The sequence below is a fragment of the Chrysemys picta genome, chromosome 18 (genome assembly GCF_011386835.1).
Source record: "Chrysemys picta bellii isolate R12L10 chromosome 18, ASM1138683v2, whole genome shotgun sequence".
NCBI lineage: Eukaryota > Metazoa > Chordata > Testudines > Emydidae > Chrysemys > Chrysemys picta.
The window spans coordinates 19,836,329-19,862,624 of NC_088808.1; the positions used below are offsets into that span (position 1 = coordinate 19,836,329).

The following is a 26,296-nucleotide window of genomic DNA, read 5'->3' on the forward strand; positions in this document are numbered from 1 at the left end:
TTAGTACAACAGACTGGGATGCAGGATGCCTGGCTTCTATGCCCATCTCTGGTCACCACTGGGTGACCTTGGGCAAGTCACGTTCACCGCTCTGTGCCTCAGTTTCCCCACCTAAGTCATTCTAATACGTGGTGTCTAAGGATTCCAAAGCTCTTCACCTGACACAGTTATAACAGAAATGCAGCAGCTGCCACTGGAGAGGAGGAGGGCAACAATGAGCCATGGAGCACATTGCTCAACACTGGAGTTGGGACATGTTTAGCCAAGGGCCCCTCTTGATTCAGTTCCTGGAGCTGAAGGCCTGACTACAGCTGCCTGTCACAGGAGTGAGGATGGGGAATACCTGGAGGCACCAAAAAGGAGCAGTCCCCTGTTCCCAGAAACCAATTTTTCTACCTAGCAATCGAGTGCTGCTCCCCACCCCCACTGCAAACCTTCTCCTCTAGCCAGCAGTGGTGGGAATGAAGGGCTCTCTGCACTGCCTCTCAGGAACGCTGATCCATGAGAACACGCCTGTCTGATTTCCATCGCTCCCATAGTCCCCGTCTGTGAGTTGGGAGCCCGTTTGGAAGGGGCTGGAGTTTCCACTGCAATTCTGCTGTGGGGGGGAATTAAATATGGGTGACATGTCAGCTAAGATCTAGGTGTAAAGCAGGGTTGCGTGCGGGGGTCAGGATCTCTTTCCCTTCACCACTGGTACTTCCATGCCCTGGTTGACATTCAGTCGGTAGGAACAATGGAGGTGTTAGCATAGAGCGCTCCCATCAGCTCATGGTACACTCATCAGCACAGCAGGTGCTTTCCCCCTGCACCACCCATTGGCACAGCCTAGCTGCATAAAGCCGCCTGTTTCAGGGCTAGGTTATTCCATAACTGTCCAGCGTGGAATTTCCTGCACCTTCCTCTCAAGCAGCAGGTGCTGGCCACTGTCAGAGACAGGCCACTGGGCTAGATGGGCCACTGGTCAGATCTAGCAAGGCTGTTCCTACGGACATATGAGGAAGATTCGGTGTCACAGCCTATCCCTGAATGGACCCAGCTTGCTTGTCAGCCATGTGGTTATTAAGGAACAGAGTAACTTGGCAAGATTTGTCTTTTCCATTGGGGGGTGGGAGGGTGAGGGATTGGCTGGGGCAACCACCAGACAGGCTGCAGCCTATAAAAGTAATGTTTCTTTAGGTTAACTAGAAATGTGCTGAAATGTAAGTAGAGAATGGGGGAGGAGTGGGGGTTGCCTTAAATTTAGGCTGGACAATAGCGAGAGCTAGGATATTGTGGGTGAAGGGAAGTGAGATAGTTAAGATGCAAGTTAGAGATAAGTTAAGACATCTCCCAGAGCATGTTGTAAATGTGCTTGGTTCTAATTGCTTTTAATAAGAGTTTTCAACAAAATGAGAACGTTGACGAATGCTCTATATTGATAGTTACTGGAATGGCATTTATGCCGATGTTAACTAAGGTGAGGTTTAATATTAAATAGCCAACTAGGGAGTAAAAGGTATTTTAATTGGGGTAACAGAAATATAGATACGGTAAAAGGCAGGCTTAATGCTAATTAATTACGGGGTTCTATTATAAGGGATTATAACCAAGGTCATACACTAATTATAGATTAGCACGCTCATCCGCCATCGAGGTACCGCTAGAGAACGGGTTCTATTCTCGTTCTTCCATCCAGGGAGTGATCCCCCGGGTGCACCGTCCGCCTTGGAAGGGGAGTGTAGAATGCAGCATGTGGTTAGATTGCACTGCCTGCTTGCTTTAACGAATTCTCTTATTTTAAATAAAGTCTTTTGGCCGATCGTTCATTGTGTCATTCACAGTCCGCCACTAAATGAAACTGATCAGTAGCTGCCCCAGAGGCTGGAACCTGAAGCATTTAAATGGGTTCTTGGTATTATTAATTCATATTTTAAATATAAACGACAATGTTTCAATCAAAGGTTATAGCTCCCTTGCCACTTGCCTCCTACAGGCCTGGAGAGACACTCCCCTCCATCCCCCACCCCGGGGAAACAGCTTCCCAGGACAAGGGGGACCTGCTCCTCCCCTCATTACACCAGTGTAAATCAGGAGCAACCCCAGTGAATGCAGCGGAGTTTCACCAGTGTACAATCAGTGGCAGCGAGGCCCAAAGGGCAGAAACCGCCCGGAGATAGCCCTCCGTACCCACCCATAACCCCCTGGCACTGGCAGTGCTGTGTTCAGAGCCTTCGGCAGCCCTGGCGTTTGGTTGCTCTGAGGCAGCTCATAGGGGCGCAAAGTGGGCCTGGTAAAGCTCAGCGGAGTCACCCGAACCACCTGGAAACAGCCCGTTTGACAAACCAAAAGGGGTTTTTTGGTAGGGCGGAGGGGAGGAACGGGACCTAAAAGTCCTGCGTGGTGACGCAGCCACCTGACCTAATTATTTGCACCCCGGCTCGAAAGCACGAGCAGCACAAAGGGGTGATTTCCCAGGCCGCCAACCGGCCCTTATTATCCCTGCTTCACAGAGGCTGACAGGCTGGGAGAGAGCGGGCGCGGGGTGAGGAGCACCGGCTGCTCAGCCGGGGAAGCCAAGATGGCATCTCCGTAAAGCCAACGGCTGCTTGCAGCGTGCTTGGCCTTTTCCAGTCCCTCCTCGCTCGCTCTCGCCCAAACAATGCTGCAGCCGAACAAAGCAGGAGGGAGCCGGAGGCCCAAGGGGAAGTGCCAGGCGAGGGGCTCTCACCAACGCTATCTCGCCGCCACAGGAAAACAAAGGACTGACTGTGTTGCCGAGCAGGGGCTTTATCGAGCTGGAGTTGTTTTCGTTTGAAGGCGAGGAGGGGTGGGGGGCAGGGCAGGGAGATGCCTAGGCAGGAATGGCTGCTTCCATCTCTGGCCCCAGAGATTGACACAGTGTGGGGGAAAGGAAAAGGTTTCAGGGAAAGGTGGAAGGTGATGAGATGGTTAATCCAGGATTCAGAGAGTCCAAGGCCAGAAGGGACCATTGTGATTGTCTAGTCTGGCCTCCTGGATAACACAGAACTTCCCCCACAATAATTTCTGGAGCAGATCTGTTAGAGAAACATCCCATCTTGATTTTTAAATGGCCAGTGGTGGAGAATCCACCATGACCCTTGGTAAGTTGTTCCAATGGTTAATTACTCTGACTGTTAAAAATGTACACCTTATTTCCAGTCTGAATGTATCTAGCTTCAACTTCCAGCTATTGGTCCATGTTAGACCTTTCTCTGCTAGACTGAAGAGCCTATTATTAAATATTTGTGCCCCATGTAGGTACCTATAGACTTTGATCAAGTCACCCCTTAACCTTCTCTTAAGCTAAATAGATTGAGCTCCTTGACACATGTTTTCTAATCCTTTAAGAACATAAGAACGGCCATATTGGGTCAGACCAAAGGCCCATATAGCCCAGTCTCCTGTCTACTGACAATGGCCAATGCCAAGTGCCCCAGAGGGAATGAACAGAACAGGTAATCACCGAGTGATCCATCTCCTGTTGCCCATTTCCAGCTTCTGGCAAACAGAGGATAGGGACACCATCCCTGCCAGCCTGGCTAACCCTTGGGGTGTTTCTCTGAACCCTGTCCAATTTTTCAACATCTTTCTTGAATTTGGACACCAGAACTGGACACAATATTCCAGTGCCAAAGACAGAGGTAAAATAACCTCTCTGCTCCTGCTCTGTGTCCCTTGTTTATGCACCCAGGACTGTGTTAGCCTTTTTGGCCGCAGCATCACACCGGGAGCTCACATTCAGCTGTTGGACAGAGGTCTCCTCTCATAAGGGTTAACCCTCCTGGATGGCGCTCTTGATTCAAAATCATTCATTATTATTTGTATTGCAATAGCACCTCAACTGAGATCAGGGGTCCACTACGCTAGGTGCTGTACGTACACACAGCTGAAGATCTCACCGGCTAAATAAACAAGACAGACAAAGGAGGAAGGGGAAGCAGAGATGGGAAGTGACTTAACCAAGGACACCCAGCAGGCCAGTGGTAGAGCCAGGAACACAGCCCAGGTTTCCTCAGCCCCAGTCCAGTGCTGTATCACTAGACCATACTGCCTCTGAGAAAGGTGCCTTGACACCACCTGATGGGTGTTTGCTGTGAAATTAGTTTGGTGGGTCTCTGTTTCCCCCATGGACAAGGGGCTACATCACATGAAAGAGAAAGGCTAAGGGTTGAATGAGCCCGGGAGACTGAGCTGTCCCTCGCTGTATCAATAATTCTTTACATTACGAGACTTGGCCCCTGATTCTCTACTGCTGCAGGTCTGGTTATTGACACCTGTGCAAAGCCAATGCGAAGTGGGTGTAAAATAGCCTGGGTATTTGTATTCCTATAGCCCCAGGAGCTCCAGTCATGGGCTAGGATCCCACTGTGCTAGGAGCTGTACAAACGCAGCCTTTTAACCCCCATCTTGCTCAGGTGAAGATAGCTGCACAAGGTGCAAGAGGTGGAGAATTAGGCCCTTCAACTCTGTAGGTATCAGCTGTTGAGCGACAGTGGAGCCTTTCAGGCTGGAGGGAAATCCAGGCAAAGGGAAGGTTGCCCTATTGGCAGGGTTGATATGCAGGCCGTATTTACCAAGCCAAAAGCTTTGAAGTGATTTGTTTGTAGAGCAGTCCAATGGTCCTGTACAGCTCAGCTCTGACATGCAGGTCCCTCACCTACACAAAACCCCGCCTATAATATTCAGCACAGACCCAATGAACGCGGTGTGACCAACCTTGCCTGCTTTCAGCAGATAGCATACAGCGGAGTCCATGTCGCAATCAGAGACAGGGAGAAATATGGGTATGTAGCTTGGATAACTTGTGATGCTTTTTCTTCTCTGTCTACTGCACCTTTAAATTTCTAAGAACTCTTCCTTAGTTCAGAGCTCGTCACCCATTTTGTCCTCAGAATGGCCAGAGCATATTCCAAAGAGACACACACCACCGTGCCCTTTCCTGGAGACTTTACTTTTGTTCCTTCCTGTTGTTTTCCTTAATCTGAAGGTTTCACTGCCTGGAAGCAGATGCTTTGCTCAATGTACAGAAGAAGCCACAAGAAACTGGCTTCCTCACCTCTGTTATATCAAATCCGTAACTTTCTGAAAACAACCTCCACACCAGACCTCACTCAAGGTGTGGTAAAGTTGGGCCCCAAAACTCTGGTCTAGACAGGACCTAAAGGACAATCCCTGTTCCAAAGAATTTGCGATCTCAGTAGCCAAAAGAAGATTATCCCCAGTTTACAGTGGGCAAAGTGACGCCCTCAGTGACTGAGCGATTCTCAAGGTCTGTATGCAGTCAGGAATCTATATTCCCTGCCCAGATCTCCTGCATCCTTGTTTAGTGCCTTAACCACAAGATTGTCTTTTCTCTGCCCAAGCGATGCACCTTTGAATACCCTAGCTAGCTCTACAAGGCACATATACCTTTCTCCCCATCTATAAGGTATGCCCAATCCTGTCCTTCACCAAAGGACCATTCGCTGACAGGGCTCTGTAGCTTTAAGATGCTGCCAGAACACGTAACACATTGATCTTCCCAGCCTCCACTGACCTTCTGAAGTCAACTTAGCGGAGAGTAATTAGTGTGGTTATCAAGGGAAGAGGTGGATTAATGTGGGAAAGTCATTGATGAAGGCAGAGGAGGGCAGATGCTTTCCTGGAGTCCCCAATCAATACAGACCTTGGAGGATGAATGAGAGCTTCAAAGAAAAGCATCAGTGAACAATTGAATGCTGCTAGCTCCCGGCTGGCCGCGCTGCCTGAAGCGATGAGTGAAAGATGGCACGGTGCATGCTGCACACTCTAGCCATGTAACCCTTATTTGTGTCTTTGAAATGAGCCACTGCCCACTGGATGGACCCACGTGACGGAGGAGAGAGAGGAGGAGGGATTCATAGACGGCCAGGGAGGCAACGTTGCACAAAAGATGCTCGTTGTTGTTCATCTGAGTTTAATGCTCGGAGAGACAGCATGACATGAGCCCTGTGGAGGCCAAGCGAGCTCCCCACCCTTTCCTCAAAGGTTTGCAGGCCTGCAGCGCCCACCCGGACCCCCGATCCGATCCCCAGGAACGGCTCTTGGTCTCCGCCTTCCCTCCCACAGAGGGTGCATTCTCACGGTGACCAAAGCTGGCATATGTACAACGGGTGGGGCTGTCTGTGATATCCGCATGCGTTGCATGATGGGATAGCAATGGCCCCACACTCACGCCTGCTTAGGCCATGGGACGGGCAAGGGGGGCAGCTTCCCGAGATAAAAGGGACTTAGCACCGTGGCGCAGCGTCTGTGCTGTTAGTCCGGGTGACATGAGGGGCGACACGCGCTCTTTTTGGGAGTTCGGTTAGGAACTGTCACAGCAGGAATGTGCTGCTCGCTCTGCCAATGGCCCAGGCTATCTGCAGTGTAAATGGGACCGCCCACCTCCAACCATTGGGTCATAACCTGTTTAGCTAGTCCTGCTCCGTTCCACTTCTGTGCAGCGGGACATCCCACAGGGCCGTGTCCCAAAGGTTGCTGGAGTTGCTCTGTAGGCATGCCCAATGGCAGCTCTGTCCCCTTCTTGAGGCACTATGGGATAGCCAGATTTCCCCTGGATGCACTTGCGCTGATACAGGCCAGTGGCCTGGAAAGTGTGGGGGGCGCATGCATGGCTGTGCTGCAGAAGTTCTCACATGAACACAGCTCCACAGCGTTGTAGCAAACGGGATGCAGAGGCCCAGCTGTGCTGCTGACCTCTAGCACTGGTGGCCTCTGTCCCAAGGCTGACTCGCCTTGGGTAACGAGGTGCCCTAGTTTACTGGGAAGAAGGGAGGAGACATCCTAGCTATGCCCCCATTTTCCTCTAAGCTTCCCATCTCCCAGCCCCACCCAGGCACTGCACATCCCCCTCCTTACTCAGCAGCCGTATGGAGGATTCAACAAGGGAGAACAAACTGGAGCATGTTCCGGAGCTACTGTCCCAGCTCCCAGCCGCAGCAGCCAACACCCACTCGGTCATCCCTCCTCTGGAATGCACATTTGAATTCCTCACCGGCTTATTGCTTGTTGCTGGCATGTTTGGTTTCTGATTGTTTGGAACGATTGCACTTTTCCCACACTTTGGGAAACAGCTAGGAATCACCGCGTGGCACTCTGCCGGCTCTACATCCCCCCCGGCACAACCTACTGGAGCGAACACAGGCAGGGCAGCAATCCAGAGGATGGGGCCAGAGCAGGCGGGTGTTGCATGATTCGCTCCTCAGTCATTCAGTGCTGACCTGGCCCATCTTTTCGGCAAGTCCACCGATGCCATGAGTGAGTGCAATTGGAAATATGACTTCACTGCAATCTGTCAGATGCTTCTAGGCAACCAAGATAACAAGCGGAGCCCGGCCTGTGTTTGAACATCTGGAACTTGAGGAGCAATTGTCACCTTCTGAACATTTCTGATCACTTCTGCATTGATGTCTATTGAAAATGCCAGACACATCCCTTGAACAATTTCATCAGCCAACTTTACCTTTCATCACCGATGCTGCGTGTTTATCTTCTGCACGTCACTCAGCTGGGACTGGGACACCCAGCTGGTTAATTCCATATCTGCATCGGGCTGGTTTCACATCGCTGGTTCTTATGCGCTGGCCCAGTACCGTTGCGTTTGGGCTCACAACACTGCAGAGAGGATGCTGAGGATGTTTATGGAACAGGGTTAACCAAAAAACAACGCTCACTGAAATTATAAATAAAAAGTAGGTTAGGGTGTGTAAACCTCGGATATGTAAGTTTGGATCCATCTGTCTGTCTAGAGCAGCCCTATTACCTTAGCATCTGAGCTCTCACAATCTTCCATGTTATCCTCACTCACCCCCCTGTGGCATGGCAGTACTGTTATCCCCATTGTACAGATGGGGAACTGAGGCACAGAGCTGCTCAATGGCTCGACCAAGGTCACGCAGGGAGTCTGTGGCAGAGCCAGAGCAGGTCTACTCCCAGGCTAATATGAGACTTGCCCCCACATACCACCCAGCAATGAATGAAGCTGTTCAATGATCCTGTGAGGCAGTTACGTATTATCACTGATTTACATCTGGGAATGCTAAGGGGCAGGGATACACTTACATTCTACAGCTCCACCAGTCACCACTGACTTCACTGGACTGTCTGCAGCATAAGGTGCTACTCGTCTCAGCTTGAGTTATGGGTACAAGAAACTTACCCAAGGTCACCTAGGGAGCCAGGAATGACCCTAGAGCCCCCTTGCTTTAACCCCAGACTTGGGTCCCTTTTCAAACTTGAATACACTCACCTGTTATTTGCAAACAATTCACCCCTGAGTACTAGGCAAACAAAGGAGCGTCACCATAGATCATACATAACATAACACCGAGCCCTTGACTGTAAAGTGCTGTGCTGATTTGCTTGTGTTTGAATTATTTTATTACAAAGACTTTTAAATCACTCGTTTTATTTGAGTTGCATTAAAGCTAACAGGAAAAAAAATCAGCATGGCCTGTGTTCCTGCCAGGTTTTCAGTCCCTATCTCTCTCTTTCTCATAGGAACCCCCCATAAAACTGATGAGAACAAAACACCCACAGCATCGCCTTCTGTTCTCCTCATATCAGAAACCAAACATAGTGGAAGGTGAATGTAAACAGTTTCTCGAGCCTGAGCAAATTGCCAGCTGTCAAATTAGCACACTCAGTTAAGCTTTTGCCTTAATTACATTGTTTGAAGTTCTAAAGCGGCTACAATCCAGCCCCACTACCCTGGACTCAACAGCGACTCAACAGCCAAATCACCCTGGTATATCTAGTCTAAGTAGGGGTTGAACTGACGGGTAACTTTTGGGAATAATAATCCGCTCTACTAACTGCAGAACCCTGCTATGCTTTCGTCAACCACAGGTTACTAGGCTCATTCCTGGGTGGGATTCTCTGCCTTGTGTTATACAGGGGGTCAGACTAGGTTCATGCTGGCCTTAAAGCCTATGACTGTGGGTAACATGGGATGGCATGGGGGTTTGAGTCATTGCGATGCTAAATGGCACCAGCACAGGACATCAGCATAGCTCCGGCCAAATCAACGGAGTCCATTTTCACCAGCTGAGGATCTGGCCCAGGGGTGTGTAATGACTGTACTTGGCATAACCCGGGCTAGAGGTGGAAGGCTGGAGATGGAAGGTGAACCAGTTCCCATCTTAGCAAAGAGCCAGAGTACTTTAGAACACCTGTATTGTCATGTGTCTCCCATCAACTCTAGCATCTGTGTTCAGGGACTCAGGCAAGGCAGAGAGGAAGGACGGCCTTGGGCTAGGACTCAGTGGTGTTGGGCTTAATTCCCAGCCCTGCCACAGACTTTCTGTGTGTTCCTGGGCACGTTACTCCATCTCTCTGTGCACCAGACTCCCCTATATAACATGACGATGCTTCTCTACCTTGCAGGGGTATTAGCAGGCTGAACACATGGGAGATGTTCAGAACACGAGGATGAGGGCCACAGATACAGCAGGTCATCTAGACCTCACTGCGGTCAATAGAAAGACTTCAGTGGGCTCAGGGGTAGGCCCTGAGGGCTGGACAGCAATTTTCTCTGCAGGGTTTGGTTCAGTCTATTTTTACAGGCCCTAAGCAATGAGGCTTCCACCACTTCTCCTGGGAGATTGTTCACTCTCTCTAGCATATCTCCCCGTCAACCTTTTTTTCAATATCATCCAATTATTCTTGACCCCCACCCCTAAATAATTCCTCTGCTGCTTTGGCATCTAAAGCCATTTCTGAAATCCTCAGTCAATCCGTTTCTCCTCTGTAATCAGCCACCGAGTTGAGAGACTTTCTGCTGCAACATCTCTCCAGAATGCTCCCATTCACAACAGTTACCACGGCTAATAATAATCCACTAAGTGACCAGTGTGCTTGGTGCTGTACAGATCAGACAGTCCACCCAGTAGGGGGTAGTGGTGTGCGCACACACACACACACACACACTCAGTCCATTACACTTGCAGCCCAATCAAACCTGCATTGCATAGATATGGTGCTGTGAAGAGAGACTTTCTCTGCTCTCCCGTCCCTTGCTCAGTTTTGCTGTAACTTTATGGCTTTCCCTTTTGGAACAGTAACTGCCCTCTGAAAATGATGGAGTTTTATTAATTTTGTAGAGTTTTCCACTAACACCCACACCACGGGGCCTGTATCTTGCTCAGCTCTGCCAAGGGCTTATCGCCCCTCTCGATTGTTGTTGGCACTTCATATATCTTGCTGGGGTTTGTGGGAAATGTGTTATTTTTACACGACCGGGCCTCTTGTCTCTTGGCCAGAGGTTTGCTTCCCTCCAAGCTCCAGGGGATTCTGATGCCCAAGGAGCCAGCGCTCAAGATCCCTGCAGAATGGAGGAAAGAAAGGCCACGGAGTGAGGCGGATCATTCCAGTAATCTCGGCTGGCTCCTAGGATCTTGTCCTCTCCAACTCAGTAGATCCTGTTCCACCATCGCCAAGGGCACCGTACCATCCAACCATGTGTTCGCACTGTCTAATGACGCTGGAGGAAATGATCTAGCCATGCCCAGGGGCGTCTGTAGCTTTTTTGCTGCCCCAAGCACGGCAGGCAGGCTGCCTTCGGCTTCCCCGGTCCCGCAGCTTTGGCGTACCTGCCGCCGAATTGCCGCCAAATCCGCGGACCTCTCTCAGGCAAGCCGCCGAAGGCAGCCTGCCTGCCACGCTCGCAGGGACCGACAGGGCGCCCCCCGTGGCTTGCCGCCCCAGGCACGCACTTGGAGCGCTGGTGCCTTGAGCCGCCGCTGGCCATGCCAGCCAATCAGCATTACCCTGCTCTGTGATGTCATTCCCAGGCATGCCTGCTGTCAGAGTGGATACGATGGGGGCGCCAGCGGGCAATTCCCATGCTGTGACAGAGGAAAGATGCTCCGTATGTGGCAAAACCCTGAGCTAGAGGTAGGCATCTGCACCCAGCGGGACGGCAGAAGAGGGTGATACTTGATCCAAACTGGTTTGTCCAGCGCTGCTTGCTCATGGTTCGAGACAGGGCTCTGGAAGTCCTAATCTGCACAGAAGATCGGAGTGTGGAATATGTCTTAGAAAAGCCAGAAATAACCCATGCTTTAGAATGCCAGCCGTTTTATCCCTGAGGGGGAGAACCAGGCTGCTGGGTCGTACAGGATAAGATAAAGCAGATAAATAAACCATGGCAGAGCCTGCTGTAAGAAGGCTGTTAGCACTCAGCAGAAAGCTCGCTAACCCTGCAGCACCATGACCTGGGCTAGCAGCAGCCACACTGGTCACTGTTGACAATTCTTATCAGGTTTTCTCAGTAGCAGAGTTGTCTCATTTTTAAGACAATGAAGGTCAGGGGTGCAGAGGGATGTTTGATTTCTTGCCATCAAAACAGTCCCTTTTTTTTTTTTTTTCTTCCTGTCTGTCAAATTCCAGGTCTAGATACACAGTAAAACCGGTGAGAAAATGTTACCTTGAAGCACTCAGGGGACAGGAGACAGATCCTGCAGGGCCTACAGTGTTATCCATGGCAAAGCCTTTGCGAAATGCGCGCATGGTTTATGAAGGTCCACCAGTGCATTTGGTGATGCGCACACAGGTCAGGGCGTGCTTGCAGTCTTGCATGCGGAGTAACAGGCTCAGTCTATGTGAACATGTGTCTCACTGCCATGTGCAAGGTATACGTGTCTCTGCATTGATTGCAACACTCTGGATATTTTGCACCGCTGCCCTCTACTGGATGGAATCGGGACTGTTCAACTGCAGATCATAGGTCCTAACCTGCTAACGGCTAGTTGAACTTCCCCTTGAGCTCAAGTGGTGAGGCCCCATGCTCTTGGAGCAAGCAGAGCCAAGCTCTCATCCCACTGCTGTGCATGAAGTTCCCAGTGGTGTCCTGCCTACTGACAATCGTGAAGTCAGGCGTGGCCACAGGTTTGTTGCAGTCGAGGTGGGAATGTGTTTCACTGCATGTAAGCAGTAGATGCAGGATTAGCTCTGTCCTCGGAGACTCAACAGTGGAGAGTAGGAGCCAGCACCTACTCGATATAGAACCTTTCCCCTCTGAAATTAGGGCCCAGGAAGTGCCACAGGGGGAAACAGGCTCCAAAGACCAAGCTCATCCCCAATGAAACGCTCCTGATCTGAATGGATTTGGCTCACAGAGACTAAGTGATTTGCTCAGGGTCGCTCAGCAGGTCAGTGGCAGAGCTATGATTAGAACCCTGGGGTGCATGGCTCCCAAGCCACATTGCCCAGGCACTTGGGAACTGCCCCATCTGCTGGAGGGAGAGACCAGCACCAGCCCTGCCACCATTCGGGAGAGGAAGCAACGGCCCCCTGCTCCCCTGTGGCAAATAGGGGGAGAGGAATTGAGTGCTGCTCAGACATTTGTTCTTTAGATACTCCTGGAGCAGACAAGTGCATCCTGGGACATCCCTGGTTTGGTGTCACATGATATGTGTCTGTATTCTCTGGATCTCTCTTACCTAGTCGCCTCCTCTTCCCTGCCCGCTCCCTCTCCTTCTCCCCCATCCCAGCTCCTCTCCATCAGGCCCTACCCTCCCGCAGCTCCCTTGCTGGTGTGACCAGCCTGGGCTCACGTTGGCTGCATTCAGCTGGCTGGAGAGCTCTGTAAATAACGGCAATAGCACGGGGGAAGGTTCCGCTGAACTTTGCTTCCTCTATTGATAACAGAGTGTTCTTGGCCGGAGCCCAGCAGCGGATTCCCGGGGAAAGCTGACTCCTTCCCGCCGTTGTCCTGCCACGACGACTCTGCTGGACGTTGCTCGCGGCCGCATGTGTCGCCTCCTCCCCCGCGTGGCTTGCCAATGGGGGGGCTTCGTACCTTTGGCCATCACCCCGCTTTGCAGCTTTTCCTTAGCAGGGACCTTGGCCCCAGTGAAACCTCCTCTGTGCCATTCCAAGGGTGCAGGGGGAATTGCCAGGTGCTTTTCATCACGTAGCTCAGGCTTCACCCCAGTGCCGGGGAACCTTCACTCCCCCTCTTAGCTCTGGCATCGAGGTCGTGTTGGGGGTAGGGAGGCGGCGTGTCGGGGTAGAGCTAGAATGCAACCGTGCTCCAAAGATCCCCGGCAGAACAGTCCTACCAGCGTAGGTTAGAGCAGCCCAATGCCTACATCTCTAATGCCCGGGACCTGATCAGCCCGAAGGCTGTAGGCACTAGAAAGTTGGATTAGAACCATCTTTGCCTTGCCCCACTCAGCTACAGGAAGGGGAACGTGGAGCAGCTGAGGAGTCAGCTCTAGATGTTTTCCAAACTTGTGTCTGAATGTAGAACTCCTAAAATTGAGGGGTTTCTAGCTCTGGCTTGCCCAGAAGCCAATGCTCCTCATCTGGGTCAGGGGGCTGCAGAGAGAAGGGGGATCAGGGGAAAGGTTTGTCCAGGGCTGCCTGGAGCGGGGGGGGCAAGTGGGGCAATTTGCCTCAGGCCCCGGGCCCCACAGGGGCCCCCACGAGAGTTTTCGGCGGGTCTTCGGCGGCAGGTCCTTCAGTGTCGCCGAATACACCCGGAGCGAAGACCCAGAACTTCTTCCTCTCTGGGTCTTCGGTGGCAATTCGGCGGCGAGGATTCCTTCCGCTCCAGGTCTTCGGTGGCAGTTCAGCGGCAGGTCCTTCACTCGCTCCGGGACCCGCCGTGAAAGGACCCCCGCCGCTGAAGACCCCAGGCCCCCTGAATCCTCTGGGCAGCCCTGGGTTTGCCTGAGACCAGCCAGTTTGATGCCACCTAAATGCATTGCTTCCCCCTGAGCTTCTCACAGAGGTTTCTCTGAGACAAGCCTGAGCACAAAAGGTGGGGTCCAAACTTCCCTGAAACTGGGAGCAAGTGGACGGTGCTTGGAGCACAGGCTCTGGCCTGACTCTTGCTGGAGAAGATCAGGATAAAGCTCTGATCTGCATCAGACTGTCCAAACCCAGTGAATGGGGGGTATCGGATTGGGAGCCCCTCACTGCAGGTTTTAGGTCCACGTGAACCCAACACTGAAAACCAAACTGGGAGCTCCTGGCACTTCCATCCTGCTCTCCGCTACCCAGCGCCTCCCCGCCATGGAAGGGCTGGAGGAATGGGAAGCAGGGTCTATTTGTCTTTCCATTGATTGGTTGAATCTTAGGTCAGGCCGGGGCTCTGCACATGGCAGACGGGGTGGGCAGGAAAGAGGGTGGTGAGCCTCTTTGCATCAGTGTTGGTCAGCCAGGATAGGGGCTGAAGAGGGAGAACTTAATATTTGCATTTAAATCCATTGGCTAATCCAGGATCTGGGAAGAACCTGCCGCTGGGAAGGGGCGTGAAGAGCTTGCTTATTTTTAAAATCAATTGGCTAATTGGGACGAGTCTGAGGGGAGGGAAACGTCCTGATGCTTAATTGCTTTAATTAGCCAGGCTTGCCCTGAGCAGGCTCCCACACTGAGTGCTCAGTGCTCTATTCTGATCAGCCAAGACAATGGGCGGAAACCTCATAAATCCCTCGCGAGTGGAGAATTTACCCCTTAGACTAGCAGGCCCAGACTTCACTAGCAACCCTTTGAGAGAACTCAGAGCCGCTAGCCAAGCCAGCTAGGACAAGGCTGTAGGGTTCCTTAGCCATTCTTAAAGAGTCCCTCTGAGGGTGGTTTCTCTAGTCTCCCCAAGGGTGAGTGAGTTGCATCCTGAGGTCCCTCTGGGTGGTTTGCCTTAGGGAGGAATGATCTTGGGGGTTGGCCAAGGGAGATCCCATAGTTGCTTCCTTGCAGGCAATGTTCTTTGGACTGGGGAGCCAGGAAGCCGCTGGCCGGTTATAATTAGAGCTCTGATGGGCTTTTGTCTCGTCTCTCCACGACGGAGATGGGCAGGGCTGGAGGGTTTGCCTTTGCTTTGCATGACCGGGCCTGGCGGTATGTGTGAGATCTGCCCCTGGGGCAGTGGCTCAGCCCGTGTTGCCATGACGCTATAGAAAGTAGCGAGTAGGAGCTCCCTTGTCTCTACTTGCAGCTTTCCCCGCTCTGGGGCTTGATGGTGGAGATAAACTGCCTTGATGGGATGGCAGGACAAGTTCCAACATTGCTTCCCGGTGCCTGCTGCCAACTTCAGAGCGTGAGAAAATACCAGGAAGGATCAACTTTGTACAGACGTTTCCATATGATTGATATTTTCACGGCAATGTGGGTTTTTGGGTTTCTTTCCCCCCTTCTACAGAATCCAGCGCTCGTGCTCTCAGGCACGTGTTCTACAGAGCTCAGCCCGCAGGCACCGTAGACAGCCTTGGACCCACTCGATACTGGGCTTTCTTGCACCAGTTGAGCTTTGCACCACCACAAAACGCCAACGTACACGTGCTGTGGGGCTGCAAATCACCAGGGTCACACCAGTGAGAGCCCCTTTGGGCACTAGCACGGTGTGCCCACATTAGGGGGTTGTGCTTGTTTAACTGCACCCTTAGACAAGTTACCTGGGGCACGTTTCCTTGCTTTAGACAAGCCCGTGGTTCCAAGCCCTCAGGACTCCAGACCATTTTCAAAAATGTCCAGTCTTGTTCAGTGCCTCAATTTGGGGAGCCCCAACCTGGGACATCTCAAAGGAGCCTGATTTGCAGAGGGCAGATGCTCAGGGCTGTCTGAAAATTGGGGTTCAGCCTCAAAAATCAAAGCACCCAAAATCACTAGTCGCTTTTGAAAATTTAGGACCATGTTCCTGTGCAGTTGGTGGTCACAGAACCCAAACAGCCCCTCCCCCACTCCTTAATAGTCCCTCCACCTCGGGGTCAGCCTGTATTGATGGGGTGTGGTGCGGAGGCAGGGCGTCTCACTGTCTCTGTCCATACTCTCTCCTACAGCGCTTTCCACTCAAGGGACCAGCAAAGGCCAATTGCCTTATGGAGTCGGCCTTCTACTACCGCTAGAGCAGAACTGTACTCAATACATTTGGGGGTGCAGGAGGGTGGTCTCTTAGAGCAGGCAGCTGCCCAGTAAGCCTGGTCCCCAGTAAAGGCTACGCTGTATTATCCGTAGCTAATTCGTCCCCAGTCCCAGTGTTGGCTGTTCAACTCTTAAGTTTACTGAAGCTTTTGCTCTTCAGAGGGTTTCCTTCAAACCAGAAGGGCTACAGTCACATTGGGTGAAAGCTCAGAGTCGGCAGAAGAACACCTTCAGTGCCCACCGTGGAGGGCAAGACCCGCCCCAAGACGTCAGTTCTGCACCGTTCTCCAGCACTCAGCTCACACCGCTAAGGGGATTAACACTAGGTTGGACGAAGCACCAGGGAATAAACTGTGGGAGTAATGCTGAGCTTCTCAAGCACTGCTGGACATGCCCAGACATAAACCATTCCCCTTTGCGGCACTGCCGAGGCTGAGAAATCCCACAGCTCGGTTGTAATGCCTCCCCTTCCACCTGAGAGAGGAGACTGGGAGTGGGCAGCCCCGGTATGTAACTCCTGAACAAAAGCACACAAATCTCAGATCTGCGTTCTCCAAGAGAGAGCGGCTCTCAGAAGGCTCTGTAGGGAATGTTTGAGTTGTCTTAGCCCAGCTCTTGAATGCAGTAGTGCCCTGGAAATTCCTTCAGGGTGCTTATCTCCACCCCATGAATACCGCCTGATTATCATGAGAATAAATGACAAAGGAGCGCCCAGCCCCTCAGATATTCTTCAGCCACATATCTGGCAGCCTGGCTTCTCTCCAGTTTCCCCATTATTCTGGTCTCCCTCTCTGTTAACATTGGCTTATTCCAGCTACCCAAATGCCGGTTAGCGCCCCAGTGCTGGGGAATATTTGAGGGCTTTCCGCTTGTGCATGTTGTATTCTCCCTGTCCAGACGTTAACTGCAAAGAAAAGAATGATTCAACAAACGAGAGCCCTCAGTAAAACATGGGTAAAACAGCATGGAGTGTCAATAGATGTTCATTTTAACCAGCATGGTTTGAACTGTGAATTCTTCCAAACAAAATGGCGTCTTATCAGATCTCGGTAAGAACAGTCAGTTTAGTTATTACTAGCTGTATCTTTCGCCCTCCCTGGCTAGGTATTCATACTGTGCTCATCCCCACGGTAGTGCCAGCATCCCAATTCAGCAAAGTAATTAATTCAGTAAGTAATTCAGCACACCTAGGCTTAAAGTTTGGCACATATTTAAAGTGCTGTGCTGAAGTGGAGCCTAAGCGCCTTACAGAACCAGAGCTGTGTGTGCAAGAGAGCAGGGGAACAGTCCAGGACACTGCAGCGAGGATGCTGAGGCATCACTGATCTGGTTTAAGGAACAAGGTTAACAAAACAAAACCCAGTGCTCACAGAAATTTAGGGTTTGTAAACCTCTGGTATGTAAGCTTGGATCCATCTCGCTAGCAATGTATGGCAGCCATGTTACCTTAGTATCTGAGCACTCGCAATCTTCAATGTGGTTATCCTCACCCACCCTCTGAGGCCGGGTAGTGCTGTTATCCCCATTGTACAGATGGGGAAACTGAGGCACAGAGCTGCTCACTGGCTTGTCCAAGGTCACGCAGGGAGTTTGTGGCAGAGCTAGGAATTTAATCCCAGTCTCCTGAATGCCAGGCTAATATCAGAATCACCCCCTAACCCCAAATCTATTGGAGTCTTTTCACTGACTTCTGTGGGGTTTGCATTCGGATCCGGTCTGGCAGGCTGGAAGAGGGTAGTGTTTCCTGAACGATATTGTTTTATTTCATGACAAAATAAGTTCCTTCTCCAGAACAGCACCATTCTGGAGAGATTTCAGAGTAGCAGCCGTGTTAGTCTGTATCCGCAAAAAGAACAGGCGTACTTGTGGCACCTTAGAGACTAACAAATTTATTAGAGCATAAGCTTTCGTGGACTACAGCATCCGAAGAAGTGGGCTGTAGTCCACGAAAGCTTATGCTCTAATAAATTTGTTATTCTGGAGAGAGAGAGAGAGAGAGAGAGAGAGCGCGCTTTCTAAATGGAAACAAGGCTGAGCCGTAGACAATGGGAAGTGAACTAGAAAAACAGCCCACTTAGCAATCAATTGTATTGCAGAATAGCCACAGTGGGAATAGCCCTTCAGAAATGCTTCCGGGGAACCATTCTGACCATCATTAACCCCTTGGGCATTTATTCTACAGCTAACCATGTTGCACTGGTATGGGGCTGCTTATTAGAAGACTTTCTGTGTATTCCGCATTTGGTAAACAGACCGACAGCCTTCGAACATTCCCTGTCCTTTATTTCTGAGTGTCTGGCATGCCAGCCACCTCCTGGGAGCTAGGAAAGACACGGTCCCTACCCTCAAGTGCTTACACTAAACCCCAGCTCCACTCAGAGCCCGGGAAGCCGATATTTATTTTTGCCTCCTCCCCTGAGGAATCAGATGTGGACTCAGGTGGTTTTGTGGGGGAGTCATTTGCCGGGGCACGCCGCCTGCTCCCAGTCTCCTTGCTTAGGTGGAAGAGAAGGCAGCGTACTGTGTAACTGAGGTATCCTCTGCCGTTACAGCAAAGGGAATGGTTTGTGTCCGGGCATGTCCCAGAGCACGCTACAGCTCAGCATCTGAAGGCCGGGCCCTGGTTAAATGACAGAGATGCTGCAAAGACAGTAAAGGCTCCGTTTTTCAGTGGGGCCGAGCACCCACCAGTCTTACTGAGTCCGTGTGGGAGCTGCAGAGGCGCAGCACTTGGGAAAGTCAAACCCCGCGTGCAGCTGAAGCCGTCCCCCGCCTCTCTCCTGGGGACTGGAAACCTGCCCTGCCTTCCTTTTCCCTTTCTACTCAGCTGCCCTGGACTCTGGCAAGTTGAGCATGTGGGTTGGGAGCTGCAGAGGCTGTTCGCATTGTATAGACTCTGAACCCCAGGGCCAAGCCTGCATCATCATGTCACAACGCAAACCACCGGCGCAACAATAGGATGCAGCCGATCAAGAGGAGCCCAGCTAGACCAACAGCTGGGGAAGGGGCTAGTGCGGAGAAGGCCCAGGAGCCCGATCCCAAAGGGAGGGGAGGTCTAGGCACTCCCCTGCCGCCATCCTAAAGCATTGCACTACCCAGGGCAGATCCTCCGCGGGCGTCCAGGGCTGAAGTCTGCTGAATCCAAAGAAGCTACGCCAATTGACACCAGCTCTGACCAGTCACACCCGCTGCGGATCTGCCCCTAACTGTCTATTCCAGGAGAGCAGGACAGCCACCGGAGGAAACAGCTGTTCAAACACTACTCTGAGCTCCAGGTGAACAGCAACTGCTCAGCACTCTGCCTCACAGTGGGGCAGGGGGAAAGGAAACTTTGACTCACCCAGCCAAGAGCTATTTACTACTCATGCAGGGCAGAACATGTCACCTTCGGCCTTCGCCTACAGGGCCACCTCCATGGAAGTGGGCTTGTCTGCTTCAAGGGTTGAGAGGTCATTAGCAGGACTGAACCCATGAATACCTGGACTCTAAATGTTTCAAACCCAATACTGACACCACTAACGTTTCACAGAGTGAGCCAGAAAACAGATCACGTCCTTATTGGGATGACGGCAGAAAGAACGAATGATATTTCACTGATGCCTTTACTTGCCTAAGGCGAAAGGGTGAGTAGAATTTTGAAAGGCTTTGTGAAAAATCATCCTTTCCCCACTGAATTAAAATAATGAGCACATGGTAATTACACAACATTTTTCCTCCATACAGCTCCAAACACTTTACAAAGGTAAAAGCATCATTATCCCCATTTTACTTATGGGAAAACTGAGGCACAGAGCTGATGGGACTTCTCTAAAATCACACAGGGAGTCAATAGAAAAGCTAGGATTAGAACCCAGCCCTCCCCAATTTATAGTCTGGTGCTCTAGCCACTGGATTGTACTTGAGCTGTGCTAACGTGACTCACAGGGCGCACAGAAAAACTTGCTACACTCCTAAAATTCATGGGCTAGATTCTCAGCTGGTATAACTCAAGCTAGATCCTTTATAATTTCAGTGGACCAGAGGAATTGCCAGAGTAGATCAGACACATGATCCATCTAGCCCTGTGGCCCGTCTCTGCAAGTGACCAGTCCCAGATGCTTCAGAGGAAAATGGAAGAAGCCCACAGGAGACAGTTCTGAGATAACCTGCTCCCCGAGAATGTTTCCTCCTCACCCACATAGTTAGAGGTTAGCTGGTGCTCTGAAGCATGTGGGTTGATGTGCTGCATTTGGCTGATTAACATCTGCTGAGCAGCTGGACCGGTGCAGGAACAGAAACTTTTGCAGGATCCACGTCATGTGAATGGTGCAGCTCAGGGGGCACCGAGGAAAAGCAGCCCGCTACAGTGCTCCCAAGCTTCCCATTCAATCAGCAACATGTGCAAGTCATGCCTAAAGAAAGGCCTGTCACCTGTCAGAAAAATTCCTACCACATTAGCAACATGCTATAGATCGGAAACCCCCTGTCGGCATTGCCAAGTTCATTCCCTTAGAAAGCAGGCAATTTAGAGATGCCCATGCTAGTTCTCTTTCCATTGGAGCAGGCTAGTTCCTTGCTCTGACAAGATGATTGCAAATTACCTGCCTTGCTCTCAGTAAACCCCCCAATTAAATGGTAACGACTTCCCAGACAATGCCTGGCTGGAGTGCCCCAGCATTATGGATCCACTTTGTACTCTGCCGCCCCGCAATCCGGATAGGAGATCAGGTGGGGATCCTATTGACCTGGTCCTGTCTTTGTACCCAACTTTGTGTGGCAAAGGACAGATCAGGCAGTTCTCTCCATCCTGTGTTGAGGGCCCCCGAGTCTAGGCAGTCCCTTGGAACAAAAGGTTTGGAGGTTTAATATTATGCCAGGAGAAAACAGCTCTCTGGAAACCATCCAACATTCACAACTGAAGACGGGACTAGCCCAAACAAGTCCTGCTACTAACTTCTAATGACAAACACACAATACCTTTGTTGTGCCTTTAAAAGGAGCTACATCTCCAGAAGCAAAGCATGCTTGCCATTCTATCCTTTCAAAAGAACACCTATGGTCACCACTGGGCATTGCTGAGAAGTAGAGCCATAAAAACAGAACCAGGAGCCAGATGGGGAGTTACCCTGTTATTCAGCCAAGCGTCCCCATAGCTTAAAACCTCCTGTGACCTGGATTCTTGCACATCTTCAAACACATTTCTCTGGGCATGAAATACATTCCATCCTATTAACAATGGTGGAGAAAAGACAACTTTAGTTGCATAACTAACGGCTCTCTTTCCGCCCCAAGATCTAGAGGCATGATATCAAAGAGGCACTTTCCTGAGCACATGCTTAAAAAGAATACCAGCCATAAGAACGTTTTTCAAAGGAAGATTCAGCCTTTTTCATATATAATGGTCGTAAAGGCTCAGGGGATTGGAAAATCAGTTTGTCTCTGTCACCAGTTCAAATCCAGCCAACGTCAGTAGTTACTGAACACTGTCCCCATTCAGCGACTGATATGAAATGAACTGATGGTCTCAGTCCAGGTGCTAGTGGACAGTTGTCTATGTCACTGTCACTGCTGACATTCTCAGTAGACAGGGAAAGGGCGGATTGGAGGAGATAACCACTGCAGAGCCCCCGCAGAAAGGTCCTTCCAGATCAAAGTTAGAGATACAGGCAGAACAGCCTGGGGACCCTTACCTGGCGACTGCCCCCAACATTCTGAACTCTATGCATCCGAAGAAGTGAGGTTTTAACTCACGAAAGCTTATGCCCAAATAAATCTGTTAGTCTTTAAGGTGCCACCAGACTCCTTGTTGATTCTGAACAGAGTTGGCTAAACATTTTCTGTCCAAACTTTTCTGGAGAAAAGATGGCTTTTGGACAAAATTGAGATTTGTGTGAAAAAAATTGCTTTTTCATTAAACGTTTTCAGGTTTTCAGCAAAACAACAGAAAACCATTTTTGTTTGTTTAGTTTTTGGTAAGCAAACATTTAAAAGTTGCCTTTTCCATTGCAAAAAATAAAATAATAATTAACTAATCATAATAATAATGCGGTTGTTTGATTTTGGGGTTGTTTTTCCCCCCACAAAAGCCTAAAAATTTGTGGAGAAAATGTTTGCCATAAACTAGTATTTTTCATTTTCATTGAAACTTTTCAGAGGAACAAGATACCATTTTCCAACCAGTTCTAAATCTGAGTGCTCTGCTGGGTAATCCTGGAAAGTGAATTTTACTACTTTCTTGGGCAACAGGCTTGAAACATGTACGGTTTTGTTTGAACACCTGGCAACTCCACCTGCCCATTTGAAATCTCATCTCTCCAGTGGAGGAGGAGTCCTGGTGGCTGAGACAGGGGCTCTGTTATCCTATGCCATTACAGCACAGGGAAGGATTATGTTCGGGCATGTCCCAAAAGTACACTGGGAGCTGTTGGCTTCCTGATCGTTGTGTCCTTAATAAATGTGAGAGGAATTCCTGCACTCTGGGTTAAAAGAAGGTGTCAGCCTTCAGGCCTGTGATTCTAGTACTTTTCACAAACACTCAATACACCTTTTTAAAGGGGAGAAAAAAGTCCTGTCTGGTCTGTGCTTGTCTGACCCATATGCCTCTGCTTAGGAACATAGGATTGCTCTATGGAGTCAGAGTCAGACCAACCTCTGGGCAATTTAAAACACGTCAAATTACAAAACAAGAAGGAATAGACCCATGGAATCCGGACTCTCTGGAGCCTGCTCTTCTCAGCATGGTCCAGTGGCCAGGACCCTGCCCTAGGGACATGACCAGTAATCTGCCAGTAACCTTGCACAAGTCATTTCACTTCTCTGTGCCTCTGTTTTCTCTCTCCAGCCTGAATCTGTCCTGCCTATTTGGATTGTGAGCTCTTCGGAGGAGGTTTTCTTGCTCTTACAATATAGTGTACAGCACCTAGCACAAGGAGGTCTCATTCTCAGCTGGGGTTTCTAGGTGGCACTGCAATACAAACAGCAGCAATAAGTGTCACCAGACTATGGCACGTCCTAGCTTGTTAGACTGGAGGGCTGGACACATGCACAGTGGGCAGAACATGACAGCCAATAACATCTTTCATCTCTCGGACCCCACTTTGCAAGTCCAGCCCGTGAAGTTCTTTCAGGGTTTGGCCACATTCGTTGCATGCACAGATGTTCTGAATGGCTTTAATTCTCTCCCTTTCTTCCCTCCAGTCTCTGTACATTAGCGGAGCATTGTCAGACTCAGTACCTAGCCACAAAGACCTGTTTCTACCTCACCATCCTGCACATTATAAAGGATCTGGTCACCACATGCCTCTGTGCCCTCATACATGGGCAGGCATGTACATGCGATGGTCGACCAACATCTGATAGCATTTCAGCCCATGACGTATCATCCATTAAAAATGAAAGACAAAAGAGCCATAATTTATCTCACAAACCACACTGGAATGCAATTTTTATCTGCATCGTTATTTAGTGGGCTGTAATTTTACTGCTTTTAAAAAAAATGCTGAATTCATTAGATAGGAGATCAAAGTCACTATGCAAAAGGGAGAAATATCTTCAGAACAAAACAAAAACCTTCAAAGGTTAAACAGCCCATTTGGACAGGAGTCGGGGATCAGCTCTCCATCAGTCTCAGAATGATTTTTCATTATTCTGTGAAGGCCCCTTCTTTAATGTAAAGTTTAATGTCAGGAAACACTCCCTGCTTTGTGTGTGAATAAGAGAGAAGTAAAGAGGCGGCATTTTTGAGAAATCAGATCAAAGTGCAACTAAGAAAAGACACAATGGGATGGGACCATCTGATTCAACAGATCATTTGGTTTGATCCATTGTCCCCTGCTTGCCGGATCATTTACAGCTGCATAAAGGGAGGGAGAAGTGACGCCTATTCAGAATGCGGGAGCTGTGTTTAGAGTGTAATCTCTTGGGGGAGGAACCATCTTTTTGTTATATACCTGTACAGCACCCAGCACTCTTGATTGAGACCTCTAGACACAATATAAATAACAACAACATTTTGCAGAGGCATGAATGGCTGCACAAGGTGCTGCAACAATCAAGCCCCTGTTGTGTCTGAGTCCTGTGTACCTTTCTGACAAATACAAACGATAACTGTGCCTTGTCCAGGTGGCCCCAACACAGCCGTGGGAGAACAAGTGGAGCTCCGCTCTGATCCGCGCATCAGTTGAGTTCTGATTGCAGAATCTTTTGTCACTGGAGTGGATGGAAGAGGCGTAACGAGAAAGGCTGGACTTTGCAAACCCCACATAGACAGTAAGAAAAACCACCCTAGTTTGTCACCTGACCAGATGTGGTCAGGATGACAGCGCAGAAGAATTGGGAAAGTTCAGAGTTTCTTTCCCATTTTCTCCTACTTTAACTCGGTGACCTCTGCGCCCCTACAATGTGAATCCCAACACAGGATGTTCACAGCCAATTTCCTGACCATAACCATTCTCTGTGGAAGATATGTGTTAGTTAAACACAAGCTACTGGGCTCAACGCAGAGGTAATGGTGTGAACCTCTATGGCCTGCGTCACACCGGAGGTCAGACTAAATAATCCTAATGGTCCCTGGTGGCCTTAAAACCTAAGAATCTAGGAATCATTTCTAACTAAAGAGGGAGCTGAAGGCAGGGTGCCGCTGCCCTCAGAGCATCCGCCCCTTGCTCCCAAGATGCTCATCAACTGTCTATAGATTAGAGACAGCCCCCAAGCTACAAAATTCGGACCCAGATTTCGAGCCCTTCACCCACGCTTGGGGGCGTAGGGATCCATGGGTTTGGCTCAGCCCTTGCAGGAGATAGAAGATGAATCAAGGTGCAGATTCCAAGCCAAAGGTCACTGGAATTTGCGATGGGGTTGGAGGCTGGGTGCTGGCCTAGGCCCATCTTTCATGCACACGCTGTATACAAGAGGCCAGGCAGCCACCGGTCACTGCTGTAACACGGGGGTATCAAAATTCTGAGCATGCTCCTCCCCCCCAGCCATTCACTCTGAGGCATCAAACACCTTAAAGTGGCCACTTCCCAGGGCTTTGGTGTCGCTATGCTGGGAAGAGATGGGGTTTTGGCCACAGTGACCCCTAACTGGCTGCTTCCCTCTACCTCAAGCCTGCATTCCCAGCATGCCCCGCTTCCCTCCGCTGCTAAGTCCCATCTGCCCCTTCTCTTGACTTGGGGTCTGGCTGGGGTGAGGAAGAGCAGCAGGTCCAGCAGGGGGGCAGGGCTGGTGCTGAAGGTAAAGGGTGGGAGGCATGAGGATCTCCATCCAGGGGAAGGGAGAGCCTGTTCCAGAGATTGCTGGTGGGGAAGAATGGGAGAGAGCTGGTGAGGGGAGAGCAGCCTTCTTCGGCTCAGGAGATAGGGACGGAGACGAGAACCTGTCCGGGAGAAGACAAGTGGTGACGAACTGAACTCAGATGGCATCCCTCAGTTCAGCAGCCTAAACCCAAGCACAGTCCTCCTTAAAGCTAAACCCAGAGGCCGGGGAGACCCCAAGGAAATGCCAAGCTCCAGCCCCGATTACTAATTGTGACACTGTCCCCCTTTGAACTAGATGGGCCGACAGGAGCCTGCTTACCCTGCACGTGAAACAGGTGCAACGACAGGCTGAGTCATCCCGACATGCCCCTGCATCTTCTATTTACTTTTAATTGCTCCTTTGCAAGTAAGAAAATACTCGTGAGATTGAAAACCCTGCACGTTGGGGCCTGAAGCAAGAGCGCTCCGGTCTCCAGAGCCGTTGACGCAAGAGACTCTCCTTCAGGCTGGATTGGCTCTCCTCAGCCTGTATTTATTAGAGCTGATTGCACCATAGAGAGAGAGGTGGGACCCTTTCAAATGTAAACAACCCTGCCCGCTCTGCGTGAGGTCAGTACCTCAGTCAGCACTGTCCCAAACAGAGCCCTGGGTGGACAGTCAGGTAGTGAGATCGGGGGTGGAATGGGCCCATAGGGATGGAGGGAAATGCTCACACCCCAGGGTAAGGAAGAGGCAAAGGGAACAAGTCATGGGTGGGACACCAGAGCATCAGAGCTGCTGCATGAGCTCTATGGACCACGGTGAGGAAGGCACAAAGACATTCGGTTTGTTGATTGGCGGTTTGCTCTGTGCTCTGCACACCCATTCCCTCGCTGTCCCTCTGCTTCCAGCTTCATACCCTGGTCTGTGCTCCCCTCCACACCTCTCCTTCCTTTCCTTTCCCTTCCCCACTGCCTTGGTCTTATCAGGTTGTCCCACTCCTGCCATTGCTGTTCACTTTGCGTCGTATGTGTTTGCACTTTGCCTGCCTGGTTATTTATACTGCAGGCTCTTCAGGGTAAGGACTGTCTCTCTCAGTGTGTTTGCAAAGCACCAAATGGTGCCATGATCTTGGTTGCTGTCGCTAGGTGCTCTGGTAGTTATGCAAGACTGTAGAGCTAGAAATGGAGAAC

The 26,296-nt window shown here is 50.5% G+C and overlaps 1 long non-coding RNA gene across 1 annotated transcript in view; it reads right to left on the reverse strand.

Moving 5' to 3' along the window:
• Window positions 1-1,208: 1,208 nt before the first annotated feature.
• LOC122174079 (uncharacterized) overlaps window positions 1,209-26,296 on the reverse strand; it is a 59,929-nt gene continuing 34,841 nt past the window's right edge. Inside the window, exon 3 of the long non-coding RNA XR_006175405.2 lies at window positions 1,209-7,652. This is a non-coding gene — a long non-coding RNA (uncharacterized LOC122174079). The remainder of the gene's footprint in view (window positions 7,653-26,296) is intronic.